We start from the raw sequence: 10730 nt of genomic DNA, 5'->3' as shown, positions 1-10730 counted from the left end.
TTGTAGAACTCTGCATTACCTCGTGGCTTCTGAAAATCTCCTGCTCTACGTTCTTCCGGTAACTTGGGCTTAGGAACGTAGCCCAACTCAACGTTTCGGAATGCCTCCAGAAGCTCCAATCCGGTCTTGAACGAACGCGACTTAGCCAGATTGCGTAGATTGACATCGTGTATGCCGTCAATGACATATTCCAAAAATTCATCTTCTGCCAGTGCTAAGTTATCCGCCAGCTGCCACTTCTCGTTGTAGTACTTGGAGAACTCCTCACCTTTGATCCAGACGCAGTTCTGTAGCTTCTGCCGCATACTCAACTTTGACTCTTTGGACATTACGAACATTTTCTCCAGGTGGCTTAACATTTTATCCACTGTGTCCATAGTAGCGCTCGTGCTTGAATACAGCCATATTTCAGCATCGCCCTTAACTTTGTAGTGAATCAGCGCACGCATCATCTCGTCGCCGACCTTGAAATTTTTCTGGACATTCAAAAGTTGAGATATCCAAACATTGAAATTGTTTCCGCCATCGTATACCTTAACGATCTCCTTTAAAATTTTTGAAAGAAATGCTTGAGTCTGTGTCGTTACTTCGTGGTTGTTTATTTTTTAACTGGTCGATCTCATTTTGCAGCTTCAATATTTTCAACTCATTTTCCAGTCTTTGAATATCGCTGCCTTGGATAGTTACATTGCTCCGCATCATTTGGTTTCCAAAACATTGTTGTGGCTCCTTGTTGCCAGCCATTTGCATCTCGGGATCATTGTTGCTGGCCATCGTGATCGCTAAACATTTGTTGGACTCATTGTTGCTGGCGCTCACCATCTGCCTCTCAGAACATTGCTCGATCTCATTTTCGTTGTTAACATTTATTTGGCAAGATCCCGTTACTTTTCTCGAACCTTCTGTTTCTTGCATTCCTTTGTATGTATGTGCAAACGTTGCCGTCATCGTGTCGCCGTCGTTGTCGCTACTTCTTGCTATCTCGTTTTCGCTACTTTGTTCTTCGCCGTTGCCGTTGTTTTCATCCCTGTCTATTTTGCCGGTTTGTTCTGTGGCGTTGATTTTTATACCCGTTACTCGTAGAGTAAAAGGGTATACTAGATTCGTTGAAAAGTATGTAACAGGCAGAAGGAAGTGTTTCCGACCATATAAAGTATATATATTCTTGATCAGGATCAGTAGCCGAGTCGATCTGGCCATGTCCGTCTGTCCGTCCGTCTGTCCGTCTGTCCGTATGAACGTCGAGATCTCAGGAACTACAAAAGCTAGAAAGTTGAGATTAAGCATACAGACTTCAGGGACATAGACGCAGCGCAAGTTTATCGATTCATGTTGCCACGCCCACTCTAACGCCCACAAACCGCCCAAAACTGCCACGTCCACACTTTTGACAAATGTTTTGATATTTTTTCATTTTTGTATTAGTCTTGTAAATATCTAACGATTTGCCAAAAATCTTTTTGCCACGCCCTCTCTAACGCCCACAAACCGCCCAAAGCTGCCACGCCCACACTTTTGAAAAATGTTTTGATCATTTTTCCTTTTTGTATTAGTCTAGTAAATTTCTATCGATTTGCCAAAAATCTTTTTGCCACGCCCACTCTAACGCCCACAAAACCGCCAAAAACTGTATGTGCTAAAGACTCTCCTTCGCATTTCGAATAGCTGAGTAACGGGTATCAGATATTCGGGGAACTCGACTATAGCGTTCTCTCTTGTTTTCATTGCTGTTTTATTTTTTTCATGCGCGCACCACTCAAATTTAATATTTTCAAGTCTTTTAATCAATTCGATTTTTGTGCCACTACTTTTGAGTTTGTTTTGTACGCACAGAGCTTTTAGTTCTTTTAATGTGTAATTGCCAGGATTACAATTCATTAATGCCGATTTTTATTTTTCTTTTGAAATTATCACTTGGTTAGGTCCGACCACTTCTAAGCTTTAGTGTGCGCTCTGTGACAATTTAGCGACGACGATTTATTCAGCAAGTGTGTGTGTACAGTTTACATACGCGACTCTTATAATTAGGTTCTTACATTCTAATATTGCAATGGGACTTATACTACTATGCTTATACACAATTACTACTACTACTACTACAGCTCGGCCATCCTGATAATTAGGATCTCCTTATCCTCGCCGCTATACTTCTTGTAATCATTACATTTTCGTTACTTATTTCAGTGTTTGTTACATTTGGTTTGGTTTTCTTATTTACATTTACCTTAGACTTTTGTTTTTCTTTATCATTTTTCTTTTCTATATTTTTATTATTTGATACCGAATTCTTTTCTTGAAGCCATGGTTTAATATTATTCCATCGTATGGTTTTTGTGTCAACTGAAAACCTTCCACATCTTTGATACAATACCTATCATTGTCTAGTACTTTGGCGATTTCTTAGGGGCCTTTATATTTGGATATTAATTTCCTTGGCGCTCCAACTGTTGAATCAAAATTCTTGACCACAACGTAGTCTCCTAATTTGTATTTATTTGCTTCTAGTCGTTTAGCGTCAACATATTTCTTGTTGTAGTTCTGTACTTTTTCCTGCGAAACTTCTGCATTTTGTCTAATTTTCTCTAAATTAATTTCTTTTCTTTTTAGCATTGACTCCAATACATTTTCTTTTAAACAATCTAGCATTTTTCCTTTTTGATTCACTCCAAACAGCATTATACTTGGGTGCTCATTTACGCTTCTGTGCTTTGTATTATTCATTGCATACTCTACATCTTCCAAAACTTTGTGCCACTGTGCGTTCTTTTCTACATCTACGAGCTTACTAATCATGGGTCCTAGGTCCCTATTTATTCGCTCAACTTGTCCATTTGCTTGTGGTGAGCCTGTTGCAATTTTGACGTGCTTAATGTTTCTTGATTCCAAAAATTCTTCGAACATATCTGATGTAAAAAATGTCCCTCTGTCTGAAACAATGGACGTTGGTCTGCTATACGCTCTAAAATAATCACCTAAAGCTTCCATTGCTTCCTTTGAGTTTGTTGATTTCGCTGGATACAATCTCACAAATTTTGTGCATCCATCAACAATTACTAATACATGTTTTTTCGTTGAATTCTTTTGATTTACCGGACCATAGTGATCTATATGTATGACTTCGAATGGTGTGTTTCTCTTTGGTACAATATTAACAGTTCCTTCTTGCTTACCATTTCTTCCTTGAAAAGCTATACATTTTAGACAGTTCTTAACATGTTCAACAGCTTTACTTCTAACATTTGGAAACCAATAACTTTTACCGACCATTTCCGTAACTTTGTCTTTCCCTACATGGCCTAACTCATTGTGGTATTTATACAATACGTGTTCTTCCATAGCTTCCGGGACATAGAACAGTAACTTATCTTTTACTTTTTTGTAAATCACACCATTTCGCATTTCATATAATTCGCTTTCTTCTTTACTTAGCGTTTCTTTAATCTTTCTCAACTTCTCGTCTCTGTTTTGGCATATAACTAAATTGTCCTCGAACGTATTTTCCTCTATTACCAAAATCGAATTACATCTACTAAGAGCATCAACGTGTTTCATTCTAGTACCTGATCTATGCTCTAGTTTATACAGATAATTCTGTAATTCCAATGCCCATCTTGCTATTCTTGGGTTCAAGTCTTTTTCATTCAACGTCATTGTGAGGGAATTACAGTCTGTCACTATTTTGAATTCAATTCCTTGTAGGTACACTCTAAACCTTTTTAATGCATATATTACTGCCAGTGTTTCCAGTTCAAAACTATGATACCTTGATTCTGTATCCGTTGTCCTTTTTGAGAAGTAAAAAACTGGATGTAATTTACCATCTGCTTTCCTTTGCAAGAGAATTGATCCGAAACCTATCGAACTTGCATCGCAGTGCAATTCTGTTTCATCCTCAGGACTGTACAATGCTAAAATAGGCGTTTTTAACAGCTTGCTTTTTAATTCATCAAATGCTTCTAATTGCGCTAGGCCAAACTCGAACTTTTTGTCTTTCTTTGTCAAATCATGGAGTGGCTTTGCTATTGTTGAAAAATTCTGTATAAATCTTCTAAAATACGAGCACATCCCCAAAAAACTTTGAACATCATGAACTTTTTGTGGCACGGGAAAATTTTGAATTGCTTTCACACCGTCGTCATCTGCTTTAATACCCTTTTCTGATATTATATATCCTAAATATTTCACCTCACTTTGAAAAAACATACATTTATCGATTCGTAGCTCTAATTTGTTTTTAACCAATCGCTCAAATACTTCTTTTAATATAGCTTGGTGATCTTCTATATTCTTTGTCGCTATCATTATGTCATCGAGATAAACTATCACTTTCTTATCCCTAATCATGTCGTCAAATACTTTGTTGATGAACCTTTGAAAAACAGACGGAGCATTTGTCAGCCCAAAAGGCATTCTTGTGAACTCATACTGTCCTAGTGGCGTGGTAAATGATGTATACCTTATCGATTCTTCGTCCATATAAACATGGAAGTATCCATTTTTCAGGTCTAACTTCGAGACCACAACTTTGTTTGCTAGGGTATCTAATAAATCATCAATTAACGGCATCGGGTATCTAACTTTCGCCACCCAATTTCTTTTTTACTAGTACAATTGGCGAGCAATACTCAGACTCACTTTGTCGTATAATACCATCTTTTAAATAATCATCAAGGATTCCTTGTAATTTTTCTTTCTCTACATATGCCAGGCGTCTTGGCGAAAAACTAAACGGCTTGTCTTCCTCTAACCTTAGCTTCATTTCACATTTTATATTCGGTTCACTCGGTCTTTTTGGTTTAATATAATATTCTTCAATAACATTTATAAATTCGCATCTTTGTTTAAAATTTAATTGTGTACCTATCTCATATACCTTTTCATTATCATTGTAATCAATTAATAATAGTTGTTTTTCAAAATTATTTTGTTCGTCTGCGTTTGTCTCATAATTACTTTTAGATTCTTTATTTGTATTTTGATTTTCTTCAACTATCGAATCTTTTTTTATTTCAGATATTTTTTCGTGTTCATTATCAATTACAATTTTGGCCTTTACTCTTGCTAAAAAATCCCTTCCCAATAACATAGCATATCCCATAGAATCATCATCCACGACATATAATAACATAGGAGTATCTTTATTTGAGAATTTAACTGAACATTTTACGCTTCCATGTATTTGTAATTTACTTAAATTTAATCCAACGTAACTTAAAGAGGTAGTCTTTTCCATTTTTATTTGACTTGGTATAAAACGTTTTTAAATAATACTTATCGGGCTGCCAGAATCTATGAGGATTTCTATAAACATGGGGTTCAGCATATTATTCTTTGTACAAAATGTTAATTCAATATAACTTACATAATCGTTGTCCCCGCCCTTCGACTTCTTGTATTGGTTGCACTCCTTAGCCACATGTCCTTGCAAGCCACATGCGTAACAAGCCCCATCTTGTCTCTTAGGCTTGCGGCACTCTTTGGCCAGGTGGCCCCGACTGTGGCAATTGTAGCACTCTGCATTACCTCGTGGCTTCTGAAAATCTCCTGCTCTACGTTCTTCCGGTAACTTGGGCTTAGGAACGTAGCCCAACTCAACGTTTCGGAATGCCTCCAGAAGCTCCAATCCGGTCTTGAACGAACGCGACTTAGCCAGATTGCGTAGATTGACATCGTGTATGCCGTCAATGACATATTCCAAAAATTCATCTTCTGCCAGTGCTAAGTTATCCGCCAGCTGCCACTTCTCGTTGTAGTACTTGGAGATCTCCTCACCTTTGATCCAGACGCAGTTCTGTAGCTTCTGCCGCATACTCAACTTTGACTCTTTGGACATTACGAACATTTTCTCCAGGTGGCTTAACATTTTATCCACTGTGTCCATAGTAGCGCTCGTGCTTGAATACAGCCATATTTCAGCATCGCCCTTAACTTTGTAGTGAATCAGCGCACGCATCATCTCGTCGCCGACCTTGAAATTTTTCTGGACATTCAAAAGTTGAGATATCCAAACATTGAAATTGTTTCCGCCATCGTATACCTTAACGATCTCCTTTAAAATTTTGAAAGAAATGCTTGAGTCTGTGTCGTTACTTCGTGGTTGTTTATTTTTTAACTGGTCGATCTCATTTTGCAGCTTCAATATTTTCAACTCATTTTCCAGTCTTTGAATATCGCTGCCTTGGATAGTTACATTGCTCCGCATCATTTGGTTTCCAAAACATTGTTGTGGCTCCTTGTTGCCAGCCATTTGCATCTCGGGATCATTGTTGCTGGCCATCGTGATCGCTAAACATTTGTTGGACTCATTGTTGCTGGCGCTCACCATCTGCCTCTCAGAACATTGCTCGATCTCATTTTCGTTGTTAACATTTATTTGGCAAGATCCCGTTACTTTTCTCGAACCTTCTGTTTCTTGCATTCCTTTGTATGTATGTGCAAACGTTGCCGTCATCGTGTCGCCGTCGTTGTCGCTACTTCTTGCTATCTCGTTTTCGCTACTTTGTTCTTCGCCGTTGCCGTTGTTTTCATCCCTGTCTATTTTACCGGTTTGTTCTGTGGCGTTGATTTTTTTCATTGCTGTTTTATTTTTTTCATGCGCGCACCACTCAAATTTAATATTTTCAAGTCTTTTAATCAATTCGATTTTTGTGCCACTACTTTTGAGTTTGTTTTGTACGCACAGAGCTTTTAGTTCTTTTAATGTGTAATTGCCAGGATTACAATTCATTAATGCCGATTTTTATTTTTCTTTTGAAATTATCACTTGGTTAGGTCCGACCACTTCTAAGCTTTAGTGTGCGCTCTGTGACAATTTAGCGACGACGATTTATTCAGCAAGTGTGTGTGTACAGTTTACATACGCGACTCTTATAATTAGGTTCTTACATTCTAATATTGCAATGGGACTTATACTACTATGCTTATACACAATTACTACTACTACTACTACAGCTCGGCCATCCTGATAATTAGGATCTCCTTATCCTCGCCGCTATACTTCTTGTAATCATTACATTTTCGTTACTTATTTCAGTGTTTGTTACATTTGGTTTGGTTTTCTTATTTACATTTACCTTAGACTTTTGTTTTTCTTTATCATTTTTCTTTTCTATATTTTTATTATTTGATACCGAATTCTTTTCTTGAAGCCATGGTTTAATATTATTCCATCGTATGGTTTTTGTGTCAACTGAAAACCTTCCACATCTTTGATACAATACCTATCATTGTCTAGTACTTTGGCGATTTTTTAGGGGCCTTTATATTTGGTTATTAATTTCCTTGGCGCTCCAACTGTTGAATCAAAATTCTTGACCACAACGTAGTCTCCTAATTTGTATTTATTTGCTTCTAGTCGTTTAGCGTCAACATATTTCTTGTTGTAGTTCTGTACTTTTTCCTGCGAAACTTCTGCATTTTGTCTAATTTTCTCTAAATTAATTTCTTTCTTTTTAGCATTGACTCCAATACATTTTCTTTTAAACAATCTAGCATTTTTCCTTTTTGATTCACTCCAAACAGCATTATACTTGGTGCTCATTTACGCTTCTGTGCTTTGTATTATTCATTGCATACTCTACATCTTCCAAAACTTTGTGCCACTGTGCGTTCTTTTCTACATCTACGAGCTTACTAATCATGGGTCCTAGGTCCCTATTTATTCGCTCAACTTGTCCATTTGCTTGTGGTGAGCCTGTTGCAATTTTGACGTGCTTAATGTTTCTTGATTCCAAAAATTCTTCGAACATATCTGATGTAAAACATGTCCCTCTGTCTGAAACAATGGACGTTGGTGTGCTATACGCTCTAAAATAATCACCTAAAGCTTCCATTGCTTCCTTTGAGTTTGTTGATTTCGCTGGATACAATCTCACAAATTTTGTGCATCCATCAACAATTACTAATACATGTTTTTTCGTTGAATTCTTTTGATTTACCGGACCATAGTGATCTATATGTATGACTTCGAATGGTGTGTTTCTCTTTGGTACAATATTAACAGTTCCTTCTTGCTTACCATTTCTTCCTTGAAAAGCTATACATTTTAGACAGTTCTTAACATGTTCAACAGCTTTACTTCTAACATTTGGAAACCAATAACTTTTACCGACCATTTCCGTAACTTTGTCTTTCCCTACATGGCCTAACTCATTGTGGTATTTATACAATACGTGTTCTTCCATAGCTTCCGGGACATAGAACAGTAACTTATCTTTTACTTTTTTGTAAATCACACCATTTCGCATTTCATATAATTCGCTTTCTTCTTTACTTAGCGTTTCTTTAATCTTTCTCAACTTCTCGTCTCTGTTTTGGCATATAACTAAATTGTCCTCGAACGTATTTTCCTCTATTACCAAAATCGAATTACATCTACTAAGAGCATCAACGTGTTTCATTCTAGTACCTGATCTATGCTCTAGTTTATACAGATAATTCTGTAATTCCAATGCCCATCTTGCTATTCTTGGGTTCAAGTCTTTTTCATTCAACGTCATTGTGAGGGAATTACAGTCTGTCACTATTTTGAATTCAATTCCTTGTAGGTACACTCTAAACCTTTTTAATGCATATATTACTGCCAGTGTTTCCAGTTCAAAACTATGATACCTTGATTCTGTATCCGTTGTCCTTTTTGAGAAGTAAAAAACTGGATGTAATTTACCATCTGCTTTCCTTTGCAAGAGAATTGATCCGAAACCTATCGAACTTGCATCGCAGTGCAATTCTGTTTCATCCTCAGGACTGTACAATGCTAAAATAGGCGTTTTTAACAGCTTGCTTTTTAATTCATCAAATGCTTCTAATTGCGCTAGGCCAAACTCGAACTTTTTGTCTTTCTTTGTCAAATCATGGAGTGGCTTTGCTATTGTTGAAAAATTCTGTATAAATCTTCTAAAATACGAGCACATCCCCAAAAAACTTTGAACATCATGAACTTTTTGTGGCACGGGAAAATTTTCAATTGCTTTCACACCGTCGTCATCTGCTTTAATACCCTTTTCTGATATTATATATCCTAAATATTTCACCTCACTTTGAAAAAACATACATTTATCGATTCGTAGCTCTAATTTGTTTTTAACCAATCGCTCAAATACTTCTTTTAATATAGCTTGGTGATCTTCTATATTCTTTGTCGCTTTCATTATGTCATCGAGATAAACTATCACTTTCTTATCCCTAATCATGTCGTCAAATACTTTGTTGATGAACCTTTGAAAAACAGACGGAGCATTTGTCAGCCCAAAAGGCATTCTTGTGAACTCATACTGTCCTAGTGGCGTGGTAAATGATGTATACTTTATCGATTCTTCGTCCATATAAACATGGAAGTATCCATTTTTCAGGTCTAACTTCGAGACCACAACTTTGTTTGCTAGGGTATCTAATAAATCATCAATTAACGGCATCGGGTATCTAACTTTCGCCACCCAATTTCTTTTTTACTAGTACAATTGGCGAGCAATACTCAGACTCACTTTGTCGTATAATACCATCTTTTAAATAATCATCAAGGATTCCTTGTAATTTTTCTTTCTCTACATATGCCAGGCGTCTTGGCGAAAAACTAAACGGCTTGTCTTCCTCTAACCTTAGCTTCATTTCACATTTTATATTCGGTTCACTCGGTCTTTTTGGTTTAATATAATATTCTTCAATAACATTTATAAATTCGCATCTTTGTTTAAAATTTAATTGTGTACCTATCTCATATACCTTTTCATTATCATTGTAATCAATTAATAATAGTTGTTTTTCAAAATTATTTTGTTCGTCTGCGTTTGTCTCATAATTACTTTTAGATTCTTTATTTGTATTTTGATTTTCTTCAACTATCGAATCTTTTTTTATTTCAGATATTTTTTCGTGTTCATTATCAATTACAATTTTGGCCTTTACTCTTGCTAAAAAATCCCTTCCCAATAACATAGCATATCATCATCCACGACATATAATAACATAGGAGTATCTTTATTTGAGAATTTAACTGAACATTTTACGCTTCCATGTATTTGTAATTTACTTAAATTTAATCCAACGTAACTTAAAGAGGTAGTCTTTTCCATTTTTATTTGACTTGGTATAAAACGTTTTTTAATAATACTTATCGGGCTGCCAGAATCTATGAGACATTCTATAAACATGGGGTTCAGCATATTATTTTTTGTACAAAATGTTAATTCAATATAACTTACATAATCGTTGTCCCCGCCCTTCGACTTCTTGTATTGGTTGCACTCCTTAGCCACATGTCCTTGCAAGCCACATGCGTAACAAGCCCCATCTTGTCTCTTAGGCTTGCGGCACTCTTTGGCCAGGTGGCCCCGACTGTGGCAAGTGTAGCACTCTGCATTACCTCGTGGCTTCTGAAAATCTCCTGCTCTACGTTCTTCCGGTAACTTGGGCTTAGGAACGTAGCCCAACTCAACGTTTCGGAATGCCTCCAGAAGCTCCAATCCGGTCTTGAACGAACGCGACTTAGCCAGATTGCGTAGATTGACATCGTGGCATACACGTCAATGACATATTCCAAAAATTCATCTTCTGCCAGTGCTAAGTTATCCGCCAGCTGCCACTTCTCGTTGTAGTACTTGGAGAACTCCTCACCTTTGATCCAGACGCAGTTCTGTAGCTTCTGCCGCATACTCAACTTTGACTCTTTGGACATTACGAACATTTTCTCCAGGTGGCTTAACATTTTATCCGCTGTGTCCATAGTAGCGCTC

At 36.9% G+C, this 10730-nt stretch overlaps 1 long non-coding RNA gene across 1 annotated transcript; it reads right to left on the bottom strand.

The window, feature by feature from the left end:
* Positions 1-9954: 9954 nt before the first annotated feature.
* LOC122625597 lies at positions 9955-10341 on the bottom strand. Its single transcript, XR_006326621.1, has 2 exons — positions 10200-10341; positions 9955-10138 (listed from the first exon to the last, which is right to left on the bottom strand). It is a non-coding gene; the product is annotated as an uncharacterized LOC122625597 (long non-coding RNA).
* Between the last annotated feature and the right edge of the window lie 389 nt (positions 10342-10730).

The sequence above is a fragment of the Drosophila teissieri genome, unplaced genomic scaffold (genome assembly GCF_016746235.2).
Source record: "Drosophila teissieri strain GT53w unplaced genomic scaffold, Prin_Dtei_1.1 Segkk13_quiver_pilon_scaf, whole genome shotgun sequence".
Classification (NCBI taxonomy): domain Eukaryota; kingdom Metazoa; phylum Arthropoda; class Insecta; order Diptera; family Drosophilidae; genus Drosophila; species Drosophila teissieri.
The sequence above is the reverse complement of the archived record's forward strand: the minus strand, read 5'-3'. Positions and strand labels throughout refer to the sequence as shown.